We start from the raw sequence: 19,269 nt of genomic DNA, 5'->3' as shown, positions 1-19,269 counted from the left end.
TAAGTCTTTGACCTCACAGGAACCATTTCAACATGGCCAAAACCATCCGTGGCCTTACCCAAGGTCTATAGATTACTACAGACCTTACCAGTGAAGTAAGGCCAGGCTTCCACAATCGTAAACCCTCTTTATTAAAATCTAAGTATTAGCAGCCTTTGACCTCACAGGAACCATTTCACATGGCCAAACCATCCGTGGCCTTACCCAAGGTCTATAGATTACTACAGACCTTACCAGTGAAGTAAGGCCAGGCTTCCACAATCGTAAACCCTCTTTTTATTAAAATCTAAGTATTAGCAGCCTTTGACCTCACAGGAACCATTTCACATGACCAAACCAGCCGTGGCCTTACCCAAGGTCTATAGATTACTACAGACCTTACCTGGGGAGAAAGGGGCAAGGTTTCCAAAATCACAAACCCTCTTTATAAAAAATCTAAGTATTAGCAGCTTTTGACCTCACAGGGACCATTTCTCGTATCCAAACCAGCCGTGGCCTTACCCAAGGTCTATAGATTACTACAGACCTTACCAGGGAGAAAGGGGCCAGGTTTTCACAATAGATTACTACAGACCTTACCAGGGAGAAAGGGGCCAGGTTTTCACAATCATAAACCCTCTTTATTAAAATCTAAGTATTAGCAGCTTCTGACCTCAAAGGGACCATTCCACATAGCCAAACCAGTCGTGGCCTTACCAAGGTCTATAGATTACTACAGACCTTACCAGTGAGATAGGGGCCAGGCTTCCACAATCATAAACCCTCTTTTATTAAAATCTAAAGTATTAGCAGCTTTTGACCTCACAGGGACCATTTCACATGGCCAAACCAGCCGTGCCTTACCCAAGGTCTATAGATTACTACAGACCTTACCAGGGAGATAGGGGCCAGGCTTCCGCAATCATAAACACAGTTTATCAAAATCTAAGTATTAGCAGCTTTTGACCTCAAAGGGACCATTTCACATGGCCAAACCAGCTGTGGCCTTACCCAAGGTCTATAGATACTACACCACCTTACCAGTGAGATAGGGGCCAGGTTTCCACAATCAAAAGCCCTCTTTATTAAAATCGAAGTATTAGCAGCTTTTGACCTCACAGGAACCATTTCACATGGCCAAACCAGCCGTGGCCTTACCAAGGTCTATAGATTACTACAGACCTTACCAGTGAAGTAAGGCCAGGCTTCCACAATCGTAAACCCTCTTTATTAAAATCTAAGTATTAGCAGCTTTTGACCTCACAGGATACCATTTCACATGGCCAAACCATCCGTGGCCTTACCCAAGGTCTATAGATTACTACAGACCTTACCAGTGAAGTAAGGCCAGGCTTCCACAATCGTAAACCCTCTTTATTAAAATCTAAGTATTAGCAGCCTTTGACCTCACAGGAACCATTTCACATGGCCAAACCATCCGTGGCCTTACCCAAGGTCTATAGATTACTACAGACCTTACCAGTGAAGTAAGGCCAGGCTTCCACAATCGTAAACCCTCTTTTTATTAAAATCTAAGTATTAGCAGCCTTTGACCTCACAGGAACCATTTCACATGACCAAACCAGCCGTGGCCTTACCCAAGGTCTATAGATTACTACAGACCTTACCTGGGGAGAAAGGGGCAAGGTTTCCAAAATCACAAACCCTCTTTATAAAAATCTAAGTATTAGCAGCTTTTGACCTCACAGGGACCATTTCTCGTATCCAAACCAGCCGTGGCCTTACCCAAGGTCTATAGATTACTACAGACCTTACCAGGGAGAAAGGGGCCAGGTTTTCACAATAGATTACTACAGACCTTACCAGGGAGAAAGGGGCCAGGTTTTTCACAATCATAAACCCTCTTTATTAAAATCTAAGTATTAGCAGCTTCTGACCTCAAAGGGACCATTCCACATAGCCAAACCAGTCGTGGCCTTACCCCAAGGTCTATAGATTACTACAGACCTTACCAGGGAGAAAGGGGCCAGGCTTCCACAATCATAAACCCTCTTTTTTAAAATCTAAGTATTAGCAGCTTTTGACCTCACAGGAACCATTTCACATGGCCAAAACCAGCCGTGGCCTTACCCAAGGTCTATAGATTACTACAGACCTTACCAGTGAGATAGGGCCAGGCTTCCACAATCGTAAACTCTCTCTATTAAAATCTATAGTATTAGCAGCTTCTGACCTCACAGGGACCATTTCACATGGCCAAACCAGCCGTGGCCTTACCCAAGGTCTATAGATTACTACACACCTTACCAGGGAGATAAGGACAGGCTTCCATAATCATAAACCCTCTATATTAAAATTTAAGTATTACCAGCTTTTGACCTCACAGGGACCATTTCACATGGCCAAACCAGCCGTGGCCTTACCCAAGGTCTACAGATTACTACAGACCTTACCAGTGAGATAGGGGCCAGGCTTCCACAATCATAAACCCTCTTCATTAAAATCTAAGTATTAGCAGCTTTTGACCTCACAGGGACCATTTCACATGGCCAAACCAGCCGTGGCCTTACCCAAGGTCTATAGATTACTACAGACCTTACCAGTGAGATAGGGTCAGGTTTCCACAATCATAAACCCTCTTCATTAAAATCTAAGTATTAGCAGCTTTTGACCTCACAGGAACCATTTCACATGGCCAAACCAGCCGTGGCCTCACCCAAGGTCTATAGATTACTACACACCTTGCCAGTGAGATAGGGGCCAGGTTATCCACAATCATAAACCCTCTTTATTAAAATCTAAGTATTAGCAGCTTTTAACCTCACAGGGAACATTTTCCACATGGCCAAACCAGCCGTGGCCTTACCCAAAGTCTATAGATTACTACAGACCTTACCAGGGAGGTAGGGGCCAGGCTTCCGCAATCATAAACCCTCTTTATTAAAACCTAAGTATTAGCAGCTTTTGACCTCACAGGGAACATTTCAAATGGCCAAACCTGCCGTGGCCTTACCCAAGGTCTATAAATTACTATACACCTTACCAGGGAGATAGGGACCAGGCTTCCACAATCGTAAACCCTTTATATTAAAATCTAAAACCCACTTTATTAAAATCTAAGTATTACCAGCTTTCGACCTCACAGGAACCATTTCACATGGCCAAACCAGCCGTGGCCTTACCCAAGGTCTATAGATACTACACACCTTACCAGTGAGATAGGGCCAGGCTTCCACAATCATACACACTTTATTAAAATCTAAGTATTAGCAGCTTTTGACCTCAGAGGGACCATTTCACATGGCCAAACCAGCCGTGGCCTTACCCAAGGTCTATAGAATACTACAAACCTTACCATTGAGATAGGGGCCAGGCTTCCACAATCATACACACTTTATTAAAATCTAAGTATTAGCAGCTTTTGACCTCACAGGGACCATTTCACATGGCCAAACCAGCCGTGGCCTTACCAAAGGTCTATAGATTACTACAGACCTTACCAGGGAGATAGCGGCCAGGCTTCCGCAATCATAAACACACTAATAAAATCTAAGTATTAACAGCTTTTGACCTCACAGGGACCCATTTCACATGGCCAAACCAGCCGTGGCCTTACCCAAGGTCTATAGATCAATACAGACCTTACCAGGGAGATAGGGGCCAGGCTTCCACAATCATAAACCCTCTTCATTAAAATCTATAGTATTAGCAGCTTCTGACCTCACAGGGACCATTTCACATGGCCAAACCAGCCGTGGCCTTACCCAAGATCTATAGATTACTACAGACCTTACCAGGGAGATAGGGGCCAGGCTTCCACAATCATAAACCCTCTTCATTAAAATCTATAGTATTAGCAGCTTCTGACCTCACAGGAACCATTTCACATGGCCAAACCAGCCGTGGCCTTACCCAAGGTCTATAGATTACTACAGAACTTACCAGTGAGATAGGGGCCAGACTTCCACAATCATAAACCCTCTTTATCAAAATCTAAGTATTAGCAGCTTTTGACCTCACAGGAACCATTTCACATGGCCAAACCAGCCGTGGCCTTACCCAAGGTCTATAGATTACTACAGACCTTACCAGGGAGATAGGGCCAGGCTTCCACAATCATAAATCCTCTTTATTAAAATCTAAGTATTACCAGCTTTTGATCTCACAGGAACCATTTCACATGGCCAAACCAGCCGTGGCCTTACCCAAGGTCTATACTGTAGATTACTACAGACCTAACCAGTGAGATAGGGGCCAGGCTCCCACAATCATAAACCCTCTTTATTAAAATCTAAGTATTAGCAGATTCTGACCTCACAGGGACCATTTCACATGGCCAAACCAGCCGTGGCCTTACCCAAGGTCTATAGATTACTACAGACCTTACCAGTGAGATAAGGCCAGGCTTCCACAATCATAAACCCTCTTTATTAAAATCTAAGTATTAGCAGCTTTTGATCTCACAGGAACCATTTCACATGGCCAAACCAGCCGTGGCCTTACCCAAGGTCTATACTGTAGATTACTACAGACCTAACCAGTGAGATAGGGGCCAGGCTCCCACAATCATAAACCCTCTTTATTAAAATCTAAGTATTAGCAGATTCTGACCTCACAGGGACCATTTCACATGGCCAAACCAGCCGTGGCCTTACCCAAGGTCTATAGATTACTACAGACCTTACCAGTGAGATAAGGCCAGGCTTCCACAATCATAAACCCTCTTTATTAAAATCTAAGTATTAGCAGCTTTTGACCTCACAGGAACCATTTCACATGGCCAAACCAGCCGTGGCCTTACCCAAGGTCTATAGATTACTAGACCTTACCAGGGAGATAGGGGCCAGGCTTCCACAATCATAAACCCTCTTCATTAAAATCTATAGTATTAGCAGCTTCTGACCTCACAGGGACCATTTCACATGGCCAAACCAGCCGTGGCCTTACCCAAGATCTATAGATTACTACAGACCTTACCAGGGAGATAGGGGCCAGGCTTCCACAATCATAAACCCTCTTCATTAAAATCTATAGTATTAGCAGCTTCTGACCTCACAGGAACCATTTCACATGGCCAAACCAGCCGTGGCCTTACCCAAGGTCTATAGATTACTACAGAACTTACCAGTGAGATAGGGGCCAGACTTCCACAATCATAAACCCTCTTTATCAAAATCTAAGTATTAGCAGCTTTTGACCTCACAGGGACCATTTCACATGGCCAAACCAGCCGTGGCCTTACCCAAGGTCTATAGATCACTACAGACCTTACCAGGGAGATAGGGGCCAGGCTTCCACAATCATAAACCCTCTTTATTAAAATCTAAGTATTAGCAGCTTTTGACCTCACAGGAACCATTTCACATGGCCAAACCAGCCGTGGCCTTAACCAAGGTCTATAGAATACTACACACCTTACAGTGAGATAGGGCCAGGCTTCCACAATCATACACACTTTATTAAAATCTAAGTATTAGCAGCTTTTGACCTCACAGGCACCATTTCACATGGCCAAACCAGCCGTGGCCTTACCCAAGGTCTATAGATTACTACAGACCTTACCAGGGAGATAGGGGCCAGGCTTCCACAATCATAAACCCTCTTCATTAAAATCTATAGTATTAGCAGCTTCTGACCTCACAGGAACCATTTCACATGGCCAAACCAGCCGTGGCCTTACCCAAGGTCTATAGATTACTACAGAACTTACCAGTGAGATAGGGGCCAGACTTCCACAATCATAAACCCTCTTTATCAAAATCTAAGTATTAGCAGCTTTTGACCTCACAGGGACCATTTCACATGGCCAAACCAGCCGTGGCCTTACCCAAGGTCTATAGATCACTACAGACCTTACCAGGGAGATAGGGGCCAGGCTTCCACAATCATAAACCCTCTTTATTAAAATCTAAGTATTAGCAGCTTTTGACCTCACAGGAACCATTTCACATGGCCAAACCAGCCGTGGCCTTAACCAAGGTCTATAGAATACTACACACCTTACAGTGAGATAGGGCCAGGCTTCCACAATCATACACACTTTATTAAAATCTAAGTATTAGCAGCTTTTGACCTCACAGGCACCATTTCACATGGCCAAACCAGCCGTGGCCTTACCCAAGGTCTATAGATTACTACAGAACTTACCAGTGAGATAGGGGCCAGACTTCCACAATCATAAACCCTCTTTATCAAAATCTAAGTATTAGCAGCTTTTGACCTCACAGGGACCATTTCACATGGCCAAACCAGCCGTGGCCTTACCCAAGGTCTATAGATCACTACAGACCTTACCAGGGAGATAGGGGCCAGGCTTCCACAATCATAAACCCTCTTTATTAAAATCTAAGTATTAGCAGCTTTTGACCTCACAGGAACCATTTCACATGGCCAAACCAGCCGTGGCCTTAACCAAGGTCTATAGAATACTACACACCTTACAGTGAGATAGGGCCAGGCTTCCACAATTATACACACTTTATTAAAATCTAAGTATTAGCAGCTTTTGACCTCACAGGGACCATTTCACATGGCCAAACCAGCCGTGGCATAACCCAAGGTCTATAGATTACTACAGACCTCACCAAGGAGAAAGGGGCCAGGCTTCTACAATCATAAACCCTCTTTATTAAAATCTAAGTATTAGTAGCTTTTGACCTCACAGGGACCATTTCAAATGGCCAAACCAGCAGTGGCCTTTCCCCAAGGTCTATAGATTACTACAGACCTTACCAGGGAGAAAGGGGCCAGGCTTACACAATCATAAACCCTCTCTATTAAAATCTAATTATTAGCAGCTTTTGACCTCAGAGGAACCATTTCACATGGCCACACCAGCCGTGGCCTTACCCAAGGTCTATAGATTACTACAGACCTTACCAGGGAAAAAGAGGCCAGGCTTACACAATCATAAACCCTCTCTATTAAAATCTAAGAATTAGCAGCTTTTGACCTCACAGGAACCATTTCACATGGCCAAACCAGCCGTGGCCTTACCCAAGGTCTACAGATTACTACAGACCTTACCAGTGAGATAGGGGCCAGGCTTCCACAATCATGAACCCTCTTTATCAAAATCTAAGTATTAGCAGCTTTTGACCTCACAGGGACCATTTCACATGGCCAAACCAGCCATGGCCTTACTCAAGGTCTATAGATTACTACACACCTTACCAGTGAGATAGGGCCAGGCTTCCACAATCGTAAACACATTATTAAAATCTATAGTATTAGCAGCTTTTGACCTCACAAGGACCATTTCACATGGCCAAACCAGCCGGGGCCTTACCCAAGGTCTATAGATTACTACACATCTTACCAGTGAGATAGGGGCCAGGCTTCCACAATCATAAACCCTCTTTATTAAAATCTAAGTATCAGCAGCTTTTGACCTCACAGGGACCATTTCACATGGCCAAACCAGCCGTGGCCTTACCCAAGGTCTATAGATTACTACAGACCTTACCAGGGAGATAGAGGCCAGGCTTCCACAATCATAAACCTTCTTTATTAAAATCTAAGTATTAGCAGCTTTTGACCTCACAGGGACCACTTCACATGGCCAAACCAGCCGTGGCCTTACCCAAGGTCTATAGATTACTACAGACCTTACCAGTGAGATAGGGGCCAGGCTTCCACAATCATAAACCCTCTTTATTAAAATCTAAGTATTAGCAGCTTTTGACCTCACAGGAACCATTTCACATGGCCAAACCAGCCGTGGCCTTACCCAAGGTCTATAAATTACTACACACCTTACCAGGGAGATAGGGCCAGGCTTCCACAATCATAAACCCTCTTTGTTAAAATCTATAGTATTAGCAGCTTTTCACCTCACAGGAACCATTTCTCGTGGCTTTACCGGCCGTGGCCTTACCTATGGTCTATAAATTACTAGACCTTACCAGAGTGGGGAAATGTTTCCACAATCGTAAACCTTCTTGTTCAAAATCTAATATTAACCCCCACAGTTTTGAGCTACAGATGGTTTTGGATGTCTTATTCATTAAATAATATCAATGTTAATTTAAAAAGGTGAGAACACCTCTGTAAATTGCTTCAATTATATGCCTTGTACAATAGAAATGGATAGAATCCAATCATTAACTGAAATGAAACGTGACTAATGAGTATAACTATATATTCATGAAAAACAAAACAGCCGAGACTGTGAAGTATATGTACTTACACGAATAGAAGTTCCCCCTCCCATGATGATGGTTCCCCTACCTTAGATGTTAATCATCAATCCATCCAAACACTGAAAAAGATGGTTAGTTTATAGTATCAGCAGAGAGAGAGAGAGAGAGAGAGAGAGAGAGAGAGAGAGAGAGAGAGAGAGAGAGAGAGAGAGAGAGAGAATTTACATTACCACATATAAAGCTATTCTTCCTAGCTAACGTTCTGAGAGAGAGAGAGAGAGAGAGAGAATTTACATTACCACATATAAAGCTATTCTTCCTAGATAACGTTCTGAGAGAGAGAGAGAGAGAGAGAGAGAGAGAGAGAGAGAGAGAGAGAGAGAGAGAGAGAGAGAGAGAGAGAGAGAGAGAGAGAGAGAGTGTGTGTGTGTAGATTAACACAAACTAAGTAATTCCTAAATATCATCGTTCTTTCTCAAAAATGTTGCTGCCATTTTAATGTTAAAGACCTTGTATATTTATATCTCCAGAAAGCTGGTCACCAACAAATAACAATCTAATCTAGACACGATAAGATGAAAATAGAATGGATAACTAAAATATAAAGTATTGAGAACTATGCAACCAGTCAGTACTGATGCCACATGCTTGCGTTACATTAAAGGAGGCGAAATCCTTCAACCCTTTTACCCCCAAAAGGACGTACTGGTACGTTTCACAAAAGCCATCCCTTTACCCCCATGGCCGTACCGGTACGTCCTTGCAAAAAAAATGCCATAAAAATTATTTTTTTCATATTTTTGATAATTTTTTGAGAAAATTCAGACATTTTCCAAGAGAATGAGACCAACCTGACCTCTCTATGACAAAAATTAAGGCTGTTAGAGCAATTTAAAAGAAATATACACCAAAATGTGCTGGGAAAAAAGTAACCCCTTGGGGGTTAAGGGTTGGAAATTTCCAAAAAGCCTGGGGGTAAAAGGGTTAATATGTACCACCGCCAGGTTTCCACATGCAGACGTCACCAGCCAAGAGACACTGAAGGATATTTAGATTTACACAATAAAAGATTTGGTAATATATGAGAAGGAAATTGTTTTACATCGACTTCGTGTCTCCTGGGGGACCATCATTAAAGACTGGGTTTGTTACTTGAAAATCTCGAATTTTAAAAGCCTCGATACTACACTCTTACTTACTTTACATTACTTCAAGGGCTGCTTTTCAGGTCTTACATTGCACAGGAACCTTACCCTCTACAGGACGTCCGCAGTCATTTTATCATAAATACTGTAGTCCGATGCAATCTGCCTTTCACCTACAACACCATCTGTAAGAGAAAACAAATACATAATTAGGATTAAGTATGAAAATGATTATGATATGCATAACTAAATATAAAACTAATCAAATAAATAACTATATATAAAACTAAATAAATAACTAAATATAACACTGAATAAATAACTAAATAAATAAAATAAATAAGTATCTAAATAACCAGTAGAATTTTCGAGGCATTTAAATTTATTGATTTTTGGCTTCGGTGAAAGGCACCATTTTCTTACTTTTATCTTCAAAATTTTTCTCCGTAGTTGACTAAGTAGATAACGTCAATCAACGAACGCTTTAATGATTGGCAATTTGGCATAATAAGCTATGAACGAATAAACATTGGCTTTCTGAATAAAATGCTATTTGGCGAGAAGCTTTGGAAGAGCATTTGTTCTACTGGCTGGTAGGCTTACATACATTTTTCAGGAATTTTTTTAAGCTACGATATTTTTACTAGTTTACTATTGATAAAATTGGATAATAATCTTGTAAGTTTATAAATTGATCAATAAAAAATTCAGTATATCATGAATAATAAATGAGGATATGAATAATAAATGATGATGATATGCATAATAAATGAGGGTAATATCAAACGATATCAAAAGATCTCAAGTCTGGCAACATCAAATTCTTCACCATTGAATGTGTGTTTTGCACTAAAAGCTTTTCTCTAGTATGAATGGCAAGGCTACTGCCAGAATTCTTGGTACTGATAAAAAAACTTACACTGGGAAGAAAATCTCAACAGCAAGGTTTCTCTGGTAAGCATGTGGTGGTCCATGTGGTAATGTCCCTGACTAGGGTTCGAGTCCCACTCAAGCTCCTTAGTTTCCTTGGCCGCTGCAACTTCATCATCCTTAGCTAAGCATAGGGGGTTTGGGAGAGCTATAGGTCTCTGTCGAGTCGTCAGCAGCCATTACCTGGCCCTCCTTGGTTCTTGCTTTGGTGGAGTGGGGCTTGGGGTCAGTCTCTAGGGCAATGTCACTGTCCCTGTGTCCTGCCATTCATGAGCTACCTTAAAAATAAAATAGAATAAAAAAACCTGGCAAGACTTAACTCACAATATTGAGAGACCAACTAGTGCCACACCTTGAAGCATAGATTAGTACCCAATAAAAAACCTTTGATTAAAAGTTTAGAGTTGATAAAATCATGATAAACATCAAGTAAAGCATTTTATGTTGAACCAAAATGGTAAGTATTAGACCAGATTGTCAGCCATTGTATACAACACAGTTAACAAAATATGACAAATTCGTAGATAATTCGTATCTTTCCCTAATACAAACCTGTAGTTATTTATAGACGACTATATCTTGGGAAAGCCGATAGGTAGCCGCCAATTAGACTTTTGGAGCGAGGTGGCAACCTTACCCATAGCTTGGGTAGGGGGCAGCTAGTGGTACCTTTGCCAGCCTCATCACAGTATCAGGCCCCTTCCCGTGGCATAAAACAAACCTGAAAAATATGAACCAGTTATTAAAAGATTCTTAAATCCTTTTCAGTACTTATATTGGCTAGAACACAGGAATGACGAAGTCTATTAATAGCGGTTTCACCAATATTAATCTAGAATCAAATGCAATTGACAAGGCTACTGGCAGAATGTTTGGTACTGAAAAAAAAAACTGAGAGCCCAAATCATTATTGGAGCAATGATAAATCACACACTGACAAACACAAGTACCAAACAAAACCTTTCTAAACACTAAGTTATGCATTTTACGTTGAAAACGAGAAGGTAAATATTACATCAGCTTGTTGTCAGACATTGTATACATGGTTAACAAAATATTATATACCTTTATAAAATTTTTCAAGTGCACCATCCTTTCCGTGTTGGTCCCCCTAACGCTCCTTGCGGTGTTAAGCCTCTTTACGGCGGCATCTACCGGAATCCTGAAAAATACGAACCAGTCATAAAATAATTCTTAAATCCTTTTGTTTTACTAATATTGGTTGGAACATTAGAATAACAAAGTATCAATTTCTGTGTCGTCACTATTAAACTATATTTAAATGCTTGATTGGAGACAGCATTGGTTGCTTTCGGAAACATGGTTTCGGGGCACACTCCTCTAAATTAACTCTAGCAAGATATTCAAAACCCAATCAATTGTCAAAATGAATTTCATTCAACTGAGAATGTGACAAAAGTAACCTAACGCACAGAACTACCTCCGCCAACGTCTTCGTTAGCTCTACTTGTCTCGTCTATACTGTATAAAACATTTTCCTATCTTTACAATCTCTTTCTATTATGTTAAGTACAGCCTAGGCCTCTCCCCACCTCATTCACAGGGGGTTTCGCCCCCAAAGCTGACTTTCCTACGCTGGCCTAGGACACATTACTGTATATTGTACAGTAGTATTATAGTTACGCAAAAAGTTTTAGCTTTTAGCATAAACTAATCCTAATAGATCCAGTATAACTGGGGGGGACAGTATAGCAGGGCCGACGCACGTTAACCCTTTTACCCCCAAAAGGACGTACTGGTACGTTTCACAAAAGCCATCCCTTTACCCCCATGGACGTACCAGTACGTCCTTGCAAAAAAATGCTATAAATTTTTTTTTTTTCATATTTTTGATAATTTTTTGAGAAAATTCAGGCATTTTCCAAGAGAATGAGACCAACCTGACCTCTCTATGACAAAAATTAAGGCTGTTAGAGCAATTTAAAAAAAAATATACACCAAAATGTGCTGGCAAAAAAGTAACCCCTTGGGGGTTAAGGGTTGGAAATTTCCAAATAGCCTGGGGGTAAAAGGGTTAAGTACAGCCTAGGCCTCTCCCCACCTTATTCACAGGGGGTTTCGCCCCCAAAGCTGACTTGCCTACGCTGGCCTAGGACACATTACTGTATATTGTACAGTAGTATCATAGTTACGCAAAAAGTTTTAGCTTTTAGCATAAACTAATCCTAATATATCCAGTATAACTGGGGGGGGACAGTACAGCAGGGCCGACGCACGTTAAGGAAAAGGGGGGGGGGGGGGGGTTTAAGGTTAGGCCATATATTTTTGATCGACGTGGCTGCTCGTGCGGAGGATCAGATAGCCGAAGGCCTCGTAGAAGGGGGAGAAAGCTCTACGGACGAAGTCTCCACCTATTACATAAGGGAACTTGTGCATTATTAATTAGAAGATCGTAATTTGTTAAAAAAAGCCAGGTAATGATTGTCGTACAACAAAAAGAAAAGCCGGTAAATGCAAACAATGCATGCGCAGTAACTCCTAACCAGTCTTCAAAAATTAACCCTTTTACCACCAAAGGACGTACTGGTACGTTTAAAAAAAGCCATCCCTTTACCCCCATAGACGTACCGGTACGTCCTTGCAAAAAAAATGCTATAAATTTTTTTTTTCATATTTTTGATAATTTTTTGAAAAAATTCAGGCATTTTCCAAGAGAATGAGACCAACCTGACCTCTCTAGGACAAAAATTAAGGCTGTTAGAGCAATTTAAAAAATATATACTGCAAACTGTGCTGGGAAAAAATAACCCCCTGGGGGTTAAGGGTTGGAAATTTCCAAATAGCCTGGGGGTAAAAGGGTTAAGTATTGAACTTGCATTTAGAAATAGACATCATATCTTAATCGAATGATATGCAAGTTATTATACCTCAGTCCCCAATAAACAGAACTAGGGTTCTAGCTTGGCTAATAATAATAAAATAATAACCCGAGGGGCACTCAGTAGAGTGCAGAGCTCCGCTGCGGGAGCTTATTTCTCAACCTCTTGCTCCATCTTGACCTAGACCTTTGACCTTAGCATATATTAATTGGCCTGGATTTTCATACACCCAAATATGAACCAAAACTCTGTGACAATGATAACCAAACTTACAGCTAATTATGTGAATTGGACATTTTACTTAACTATACCTTGACCTCCAAGAATTTAATCATTTCCGGCTTTCTACATGTTTCATTACTACACAATTAAAATTGTGGCCAGGAAGCTGTTCACAAACACACACAAACAGGGGGTAAAACATAATCCCCTTCCAACTTTGTTGGCGGGGTAAAAATACCATATGTATATAGAGTATAGCCAGTCTCTATGGCATTGTCCTACTTGCTAAGGCAATGCCAATGAATCTTGCCTCTGCCATTCATGAGCGGCCTTTAAACATGGCTCGCCTCGCTCGCTATTTACCCTCACCTCCTTGCTCCTCTGTACTGAAAGGAGATAAGCATCATGATCTGCGTGTTACCCGAGTGGCCAAGTATTTTAGTGGACGAAGCTTCGGTTACCCCAAATACCTACACTACCCGATTACAGTTCATAATTCTATCTTTTCAACATTTCATGAAGCTCTTATAATTAATTCCACTTATTTACAGAAAATGGACATACCTGCGCATTGAATTTTAACCCTTTTACCCCCAAAGGACGTACTGGTACGTTTCACAAAACCCATCCCTTTACCCCCATGGATGTACCGGTACGTCCTAGCAAAAAAATGCTATAATTTTTTTTTTCAAATTTTTTGAGAAAATTCAGGCATTTTCCAAGAAAATGAGACCAACCTGACCTCTCTATGACAAAAATTAAGGCTGTTAGAGCAATTAAAAAAATATATACTGCAAAATGTGCAGGGAAAAAAATAACCCCCTGGGGGTTAAGGGTTGGAAATTTCCAAATAGCCTGGGGGTTAAAGGGTTAAAACTATTATGGGAAGAAACGTGCGTCAAACTAACCTCCCCCAAAAAAATACAACTATTGAAGACATGGTAAATTGGTATTATTTTACTGTATTACAGGGCAATGTAACCTACGAAAAAAGACTTTTTTTCTATAGAAAAAATTCCGCTCTCTTCGAAAATAACACTTGTTCCCGTCGCAAATGAATAGTTTCCGACATATAATATATATACATATATATATATCCTACGGTAATGGGGGACCCCAAGTGGGAACTCTGGGTTTTGGGTGGGGAAAGCATACTGGAGAAACGATATATAATGGTAAAACAAGCCTTTTCTTCTCTATACATTACCTTCATGGATGTATAAACAAAAAAAAAAAAAAAAACAGTATAACTGGATGAACTTTGGAGGCGCCGTTGCAAAGGCTATGTTTCATGGAAAAATACGGCAACCAGAGCTGCCAACGTGTGATGTAGAGCTGCGGAAATGTTAGCATAACATGCTATCATTAGCAGTGTTTATCATTTATTTTTTGTCATTCTACATGTCGTTCGTTCGTTTGTACAGTGAACCCTCGCTACTTCGCGGTTCAACCATCGCGGATTCTTTTCATAACCCATATATATATACATATTGGTAATAAAATCAACATACTGTACTGAATAATCAATATAATCGATGCAAAAACTAACCTATACACAGATGTGTACAGTAAATGCGTTTGTTTCTTCATTATGATCAGAGAAACGTAAACAAAACATTGGTTGCCATTTTTTATCGTGTTTAGGAAACGCATGATATAAAATCGCCTTTAATATTTGTGCCGGTTTTAGTTTAGGGTACTGTAGTACATGCATTAAGTGTTCTGTACATTAAAGGGTAGTTTGTTAACAGTACTACGTACAAGGGAAGGTTTTAAAAGTCTGAATATACATGTTAAATAAATAGGTAAATATGGTGTCACTACTTCGCGGACTTTCACCTATCGCGGCCGGGTCTGGAACCTATCTACCGCGATAACGAGGGTTCACTGTACATAGGTTTCGACCTTCTGCGCAAAAACCCCGCCTACCTGCGCAGAGACTCCACCTCCACCGATGAGATTTCTTCTTCTCTAGCCGTCAAATTTAACGTTTATTCAAGTATATGACTTGAACCAGTACAACTATTACCATCCCTGTTATGTAATGCCCCCGTATACATATTACGATTAACCCCAGTATTACACGTTTTATTATCCAATACCTTGTAAAATCACTCAATTTTATATTCATATTAAATATTATTTATCATGCATACCATTTCATCTTCCTATATTACTTTTATACATTTTGTTATCACCTTGTCATGCCCAGATTTCACATAAATACTTGCTCTGGACAAGTTTCCCATTCTGGTTCATTCACGTTTACTCTCTAGACTCCGTTGCTTTTCTGTTAACCAATCACGAACACATACGTATGTAAAGTTTGCACAGGGGGGTTAATATTCCCCAACCAACCCCCTTCCAACAAGCCGTTTTCCGTGGAAACCTTTGTCCAAGTCAGGTCTTTGTTAGTTCATGTGGCGTCTTTGCGTATTTTACGATGGAAGTTTTAGAAAATAGTAACGACTTCAGTAATCCATAGTTGAAAGTATTTTGTTGAATTCCAATGTTGATAATTTTCTTAAATCTTGTAATGTAATATACCAACTTTTACAGTGCTCCAAGTGCAGTACTAATCTAATGCAAAGAAGTTAAGACGCCACAGACTCAGTCACATCACCCCCGTGACCCACAAGTTTCGTCGTCACTGTCATAAAAGTAAGTCATTAATTTCTTTCATTTTAATGTGTTAGTTTTACTATATTTTGTTAGAGTGCGAAGCTCAACATTACCACTTGCCAGTGCATACGATCTTGATGTTTTGTTTTCCTGTGATCGTAAGCGAGCCAGTGGCGGAACAAGAACCATTATATTTAACGTTGCTAATGTTAGCGTAACATTACTAATATTAGCGCGCGCAGCTCAACATTACTGCTTGCCAGTACATACGAGCTTGATGTTTTATTTTCATGCGAGCAAAGCGAGCTAATGGCGGAATAAGAACCATTATATATAGTGTGGCTAATGTTATCATAACAGTGCTAACGTTATCGTAACATGAGTGAGGTGACACGGATTAACATGATATATATAACAATAGACATCATATTGGGTTTGTGACCTGGGAACTTCTAGGTTAGGTTAGGTGGGTTTTTTTTGCACTTTTTGTACCTTTTTATATATTGAGTAAAGGGTATATGGAAAAATTCTTTGAAATACACATGATAATATTACCGTAGCCATTGCTAACGTCAGCAATGCCACCGTAGCATTGGCAACGCTGTGTAGCATTGGTAACGTTGCTAATGTTATCATTCACAGTAAATACGTGAGAGAAGTGACAAAGAATTTGGGAAAAGTTGTATTGTATTGCAGGGTGTGATTTCTAACAGAAAATATGTTTTCCAAGTAAATAACGTGATTTAATCGAATTTGACCTTCATTTCAACCACAAACAAACAAATCAACAAACTAGACTAACTTTAGGTTGCTGTTTTAACGGATGAAATGAAGGTGAAAACCGGTTAAATCACGTTAATTTCTACGGGAAAACATATATTTTCTGTTAATATGGCTAAATATAATCACTGTTGTCATATATGTTGTGTTAAAATATTTAAATATAAGCACTTGTTCAACGGTGTCACTTCACTCACGAATGTACTGCGAACGATAACATGCAATGTTACCAATGATACAGTGTTACCAACGATGCCTGGGATTGTTACAGTAATATTACCGGTTACATTATGTAAAAAGTACAAAAAGTGTACAGAATCTAACAAACCCACCTAACCTAACCTAGTAGTTGACAGGTCACAAACCTCAGGTATTTACTGAGAACGGTAAAATTAGCCACGATACGAATGATACACAGCGTTACCAACGGTACGGTGACATTACTAGCGATAGTAATGCTAGATACTGTATTTCCGTACGTATTTTAAACAATTTTTCCATATAAGTTTTACACAATACATAAAAAGTTCAAAAAGGGTACAGAACCTAATAAACCCACCTAACCTAACCTAGGAGTTCCCGGGTCACAAACCTCACGTATGTACTAGGAATGTTAAAATAAGCAACGTTACCAATGATACAGTGTTAACAACGTTACAAAGGCATTGCTAACGGTAGCAATGCTACGGTAATATTATCATGTGTACTTTAACCCTTTTACCCCCAAAGGACGTACTGGTATGTTCCACAAAACTCATCCCTTTACCCCCATGGACGTACCGGTACGTACTTGCAAAAAAATGCTATAATTTTTTTTTATTTCATATTTTTGATAATTTTTGAGAAAATTCAGGCATTTTCCAAGAGAATAAGACCAACCTGACCTCTCTATGACAAAAATTAATGCTGTTAGAGCAATTTAAAAAAAGTATACTGCAAAATGTGCAGGGGAAAAAATAACCCCTTCGGGGTCAAGGGTTGGAAATTTCCAAAGAGCCTGGGGGTAAAAGGGTTATTGAATTGTTCCATATACACTTTACACATTATATAAAAAGGTACAAAAAGGGTACAGAACCTAACAAACCCATCTAACCTAACCTAGAAGTTAACAGGTCACAAAACACATATAATGACTTTAGTTGAATGACTTACGTTTATGAAGGGGACGTCGAAACTTGCGGGACACGGGAGGGTGAGACTGACGGCTTAACTTTAAATATCTACCATGGGGGTAGGCAACTTTTTCCCAAAAATGTACCTTTATAAGAAGTAACGGTATAACCACAGCGACGTTTATTTTTAGTTTTAGGCATCTTGGTTTCGGTATTACAATAAAACACGCGAATGTCTTTCTTGTAAGATAGGAGGGAACGGCACTTGGGGCACTGTAAAAATTGAGGATTTACATCGTGTGGTTTAAGGAAATTATCAACATTAGATGAAGAATCAAAGAAATCACCATGGAATTTAGCAAATGCTTTTAGGTATGGAATACTGCAGCCGTTACAAGTTTCTATAACTTCCTCCATCGGAAAATACGAAAAAATAAATCTCACTTGAAATAAAGGACACCTTACTAGGACAAAGGTTTCCAGGGAAAAGGATTCGGCGGAAGGGGTATGAATAGACCACTTAGAGAGATAAAGGAAGGGGGTAGGGAAATATCAACTGACAACCCCTTTGTGAAAACTTTGAATACGTTCAGGTTCGTGATTGGCTAACGGGAAAACAACGGAGTCTAGAGGCTAAACATGAATGAATTGGATAGAGAAACTTGTATAGAGCAAGTATTTATGTTGAAATTGGGGTGTGACAGAAATAACAAAAGGAATAAAACCAATATAGGTAGATAAAATGCGATATATGATGAATAATATTGAATGGGAATATAAAATGATTGATTTTATGAGGTATACGATAATAAAACGAGTAATTCTAGGGTCAAAAGTAATAAGTATACGAGGGTATTACATAAGTAATCACGTAATAGACTTGAAGAGCTGGTAAAGAGACGAAGTTACATTTCACGGTTAGGAAAGACGATATCCTATTGGTGGGGGAAAAGTTTCAGCGCAGGGAGGCGGGGTTTTAGCGAAGATCGAAAACTGGTATGTACGAACGTATGTACGTGAGCGTGCTAATGTTAGCATGGAATGCTAATATTTAATCTACATCAGACATTGACAGTACTGGTTACTGTATTTTTTCATGAGGCATAGCCTTTGCAACGGCGCCTCCAAAGTTTATCCAGTTATACTGTTTTGTCTTTTCCTCCAATTAATATAAATCCAAGAAGGTAATGTATAGAGAAGAAAGTATTTGTTTCAAGATTATAAATAGTTTCCCCATTATGTTTTCCCCACCCAAATCCCCGAGTTCCCACTGGGGGTCCCCCATTACCGTAGGATATAGATATACAGTATATATATTTCTGAAACTATTCATTTGCGACGGGAACGAGTGTCATTTTCGAAGAGAGCGTAATTTTCTCTATAAGAAAAAGTAGTTATTTTACTAGGTTACATTGCCCTGTAATACACTACAATAATACCGGAATTTGACCAAGTCATTATATTTGAACGTTTTAACAAAATAAAATATATGACGTATTTAAACATTTCAACAGAAAATATGTTTTCCTGTAGAAAT

At 40.0% G+C, this 19,269-nt stretch overlaps 1 long non-coding RNA gene across 1 annotated transcript; it reads right to left on the bottom strand.

Moving 5' to 3' along the window:
• Positions 1-9,280: 9,280 nt before the first annotated feature.
• Positions 9,281-10,864, bottom strand: LOC137636229 (uncharacterized). The gene is made up of 3 exons (XR_011043003.1): positions 10,709-10,864; positions 10,146-10,434; positions 9,281-9,411 (listed from the first exon to the last, which is right to left on the bottom strand). It is a non-coding gene; the product is annotated as an uncharacterized lncRNA (long non-coding RNA).
• Between the last annotated feature and the right edge of the window lie 8,405 nt (positions 10,865-19,269).

Source organism: Palaemon carinicauda, unplaced genomic scaffold, assembly GCF_036898095.1.
Source record: "Palaemon carinicauda isolate YSFRI2023 unplaced genomic scaffold, ASM3689809v2 scaffold255, whole genome shotgun sequence".
Taxonomy (NCBI): domain Eukaryota; kingdom Metazoa; phylum Arthropoda; class Malacostraca; order Decapoda; family Palaemonidae; genus Palaemon; species Palaemon carinicauda.
Note: the sequence above shows the minus strand (reverse complement) of the source record. Positions and strands in the feature narration are given on the sequence as shown.